The following is a 4,822-nucleotide window of genomic DNA, read 5'->3' as shown; positions in this document are numbered from 1 at the left end:
CTCCAGACGGGGACAGACAGATCGAACTGAGAGAGACACACACACAAAGGCAGACAGACATTGACTGGGAAAAGACTGAGGGAGACAACGGAAGAGGGGAGAGGTTGCGGGGGAGGGGGGGGGAGCACATACCACCAGTTCAAGAAGGTCAAAGACTAAAATGTAACATTGTACAAAATAGAGCCTATTATATTTTGTACACCAATTCTCACAAGATAAGGAAAGATTAGTTAGTTGGTCTTGTGTTGTGCGAGTGTGATTCACTCCAACATTACAAGTGTTTTGGGACATGTAGATTATTAATTGGGTGTTTGAACCTTAGTTGGGGGGGGGGGGTTACCTGTTTGTTTATTTTCTGGCTCGGGTGAACCATGCGCTGCATTAACATAATGTAAAGATACAGCATCGGATTTAACCCCAATTGTTTCCAAATACCGTGCATGCTCACGGCAGCGTTTACAACACATGGAATTATTAATCATTCAAAAATCTGCCTTACACAGAATTGGCATTGTCTTCATTTACTGCAGCCAATGTACAATCTCTGCGCACTTTCATCTGAAAACTTGCCCCTGAATATTTGTATCATTTTTTTTTCCATTACAGATTTTTGTTAAAACACACAAAGGCGTTCCATTAGCAAAATTTGAAAGGGCGCCATATGAATCTTACACAGGTAGCTGCTCAAATTATAGTGTGCCATGAATCAACATTTTTTTCCTGATTTTTAATTTTTGGATTTCGGGCCTGACCCAAGATCGATCCGAGCCAATTTCTGATCGGAAATTTTTAGAATCGCGTTAGCAGTTACATCATGCGGAAGTTGTGAGTTTCAGGGTGCGGCAAGCCACCTTCGATTTCCACCGCTGCTCTATTCTATATTTCTATATTATTTGTGACAGTGTGCGCGGTGAGAGGCCGGGAAACACACCCAGCCGGCTTCGTGCAAGTTTCAGACTTTCCACCAAAGGAAATAGCTCGCTCGGAATCCGAAACAATCACCGCATCGAACATGTGAAATCTCCACCCCAATGATCTACCCTCGGCTCTTCCACTCCTTGAGTTCTGCATCATTGCCTCCAAGTTACAGTATTTTGCCTCCTCTTCCACCTCAACTTGGCACGTTCAGTCCCCATCCCCCCCACACCACCACCCTCACCAAACCCCCCACCCACCCCGACCGAGCCACAACATCATCTGCTTTCTGTGGTGAGCTGTGGGGGGGAAGGGGTGGCGGGGTACCAGCGGGTGGTAGGGGGGGGGGGGGGGAGGCAACAGGGCGATTTGAAATTTGCACCGGGAATTGAACTCCTTAAGCGGCCAAAGGGGGGGACCAAGTGCATCAGCTGATTTGTGGCGTTAAAGTCAAGAACCACACATTCCCGATTAAAACTAAAGACCGGATTCTCTACCTCCCACAAACGGGATGGGATCCATATGGAAAAAAATAATTATTTCTTCTCGTGCACAGATTCGGTTTCAAACCGTGGAAAGTGAGTACACTGGACATTGAACCCGTCGTCATGTCTTCAACAATATGTAGCTCTCAATCATAAGGTTCTCTGCGCCCGGGGACACGGTGCTTATGTGCATTGGTACATTTACATCTAGCTGAGGTTAGTTGAGGTTCTTACAGGCATCTTTTTCAGATAAACAAAGGTGAAGTGACGGAATATGGGCTGCCCAACACTCCCAGGAAGACGTTTAAATTCCATTGCCCTCGCCCAGATCAAACCGGGTCAAGGCAAAAGCGAAAGGGCTAGCATCTTCATCGATTACACTTGGCACCGGTTCAATGGCTCTTCGGATTGTCGCTCAGGTATCAAGCCAGGTTTCAAACCTCGCCATATTCCAATTCATCAGAGCCTCAATCAGAACCTGGCAAGGTTGGATCTGCATTACTAAACAAAATTTTAAAAAAACAAGCTGAGAATAGTCAGCGGTTCAGTCAGCCTCTGCAAGGTGTTGTTTGGGAAATCCCTCATTAGAAATCCTACAGCTCTCCCCCTCAGGACTCTCGCCTATTTCAGAGGCTGCGAGACTGCCTGTACCGTCCCAGCGTCTTCTGTTCATCAAGTTCCGGCTTCACTTCCACCAAGAAGCGAGGGTCCAAAGCAGGTTCTTTGTGAGATAGCCTTTGAGCATTTCAATACCTACATTTTAATTGCTCAGAATACTTCAAACAGTACCCGCTCCTTCCTTGTGTCAAAATAAGCAGCAGCGATGAAAATGATTTCTCCTAATTATTCCACATTAGCAAACATTTTCATTTAAATACAATTTCACATTTTAATTTCAGGATTGCTGCTGCTTCATGGTCCCGGGTTCAGGACATTCCTAACCCGCAGCAGACGGCGAGTGATCCCTTGATCCCCAATGTTATGGGTTTGGCGGCGATTTCGACGCCGCGGTTGAAATGTGTCGGTAATTCGGATAAAGTGGGCACTCCAACATTACACACGACATGAAGGAATAAAAAATGCTGCTTCCAACCTCACTGCTCTTTCCTTCCTTTGCCTCCCACACGAAATATTTATGTTTCTAATTTAGCTCTCCCCGCATCTGCATCCTCACTGGTAGTGAGAGAGCCGGTGATGCAATCGTGGGTGAGGTCATGGGAGTAAAAACCTCACAAAGTTGAAAGCCAACAACAATGAAGCCACCATCCTCCAGTTAGCGATAGGCCAACTGGAGCAGCCACAGGCAAGCTGCCCTTGACTAACTTGTGACGACATAAGCCTCAAAGGAAGTCCACGTTCATCTCCCTCAACCAACCTTATTACAAATAGAGGGTCTGGTCATGGTCACAGCGATGAGCTGTTAGTTTTCCAACATCACAACCCTGCCTAGGAATTAAAATGGGTTTCATTAGCTGTCCTGAAGCCGCGAGAGTCACTCTAGAAACACACGTTATTCCCTTGAGAATTCACCCATTGAAAGTTGCCTGTTTGGGTCTTGTGCTTTCTGAGTTTGATGGATTGACAATCAAACTTAGCATATGCGCCACATACAGTGAGTGCTTGGCGAGCGGCAGATTATGGAATTGTCCCGCTCCAGATCTTCCTCCTTCAGACGATGTCCTGGCCGGTGCTTTGAAGAATATTAATTCGCTTCCGGAAACTCCTATAGCCTCGAGTGGAATACAAGAAAAATGTAAACTCTCCAGCTTATAAGTATCAGAGACTATTGTCACACCCCTGTTGCTTCCAACATCCCCCTCCACCCCCCCCCCCCCCCCCCCGTCCCCCAAAGTCTGTGACCTCTATCTGAAATTGCCTCTTCTCTCTTACGTTGGAATCAAAAATCACTAACCCAATCTTTCCAAAGCGCCAGAACTAAATCGGGATTGGTTTTTTCCCCCTCCGCGGGCTGTGAGCGTCGGTGGGAAGACCCAACATTTAGCGACCATCTCTAATTGCTGAGGGGCTTGTCTGACCATTTCAGAGGGCGATTAAGGGTGAACCACATTGAAGTCATATATGAGCAGGACCAGGTACGATTGGCAGATTTCCTGCTCCGTGAGGATATTAATGAACCATGCCTTTTGTTTTTCTACAATCTTCATGGTCATTAATACTAACCTTCTTTAATTCAAGATGTATTTATCATCTGAATTAAAATTTAAATTGGTGGGATTTGAAGTCATTATTAAAGCCTCTAGATTATTATCTTCTCACATAATCACTATGCTGCCATTGCCCTTACAGTCTTCAGCAGTGTCAAATAAAAAGCTGGCATTACCTATGATTAATTCTTGATTTGACTTTGCTTGAACTGTCCAGATTCTTTGCTTTTTATTGCTACTGATTTTTGGCCTCAAGTTTTCTTTTGCCTCTCAGGAAATGACCGGGCTGCGGAGTGGGGCGTTTGAGGAAAGGGGGAGGGACAGGAGGTGTTAAGTCACCATGCCCCAACCATCATAGTATAGGGCAAGCTTGATGGATCTGCTGGTCTTTTCCTGCCTTCCATTCCATGTGTTGGTCTATACCAACATCCTTCAAATAGGGTCCTCGATTACTTGCTCACTCTTAACTAAATATATCACAATAAAAATAAAATTACATTGTTACAGGTCTCAAATTGGAAAAACGTGTTTTCTTCCAATCCGCCGTCCGGCTTTTACAAACTTAGGTCGAATTGTATCGTCCAAAACCTAGAGGGAAAAGGTCATTGGATTGAAATGTGATGGAACGGCGTTATTTACAAACAGGGACTTTTTAAATTAATAGTTTTCAATCTTTCTGCTTGTTACGCCATTTCCCCGAAACCTTGAAATGAGGATGTTGCTTGTTTCAATCTACACTGGTCATCGTGGTTTAACACTTCCTCCAATGATTCCATTCAGGTTCCAACACCACCAGTGATGGGTGGAATCTTTACCACTCAACGTGCACGTTGCTACCATCTGTGGATGCTCCCGTATCCAGTCCTCTGCCAGGAGTGGTCTATTATTTTTGGATGGAAGGCAGTAAATGTCACAAATAACAACTTTCTGCGTGCATGTTTGAAAATACAGTCTGTAGTTAGGACCCTGATAGGGTCTGATCTACTTTAACCTTATTGCAGATCTCATGGCAATCCTGCACTCGGAGTCTTAATTTTCCCAACCACCGAGGAAAACACCATCACTTGGAATTTCCCCCCCAAGTCGCTCACCATCCTGATTTGGAAATATACCGCCATTCCTTCACTGTCACTGGGTCAAAATCCTGGAACCCCCTCCCTAACCGCACTGGGGTGTACCTAAAGCACATGGACTGCAGAGGTCCAAGAACCCAGTTCACCCCCACCTTCTCGAAGGCAATTAGGGGTGGGCAATAAG

This window comes from Scyliorhinus torazame, chromosome 21, assembly GCF_047496885.1.
Source record: "Scyliorhinus torazame isolate Kashiwa2021f chromosome 21, sScyTor2.1, whole genome shotgun sequence".
NCBI classification, from domain to species: domain Eukaryota; kingdom Metazoa; phylum Chordata; class Chondrichthyes; order Carcharhiniformes; family Scyliorhinidae; genus Scyliorhinus; species Scyliorhinus torazame.
The sequence above is the reverse complement of the archived record's forward strand: the minus strand, read 5'-3'. Positions refer to the sequence as shown.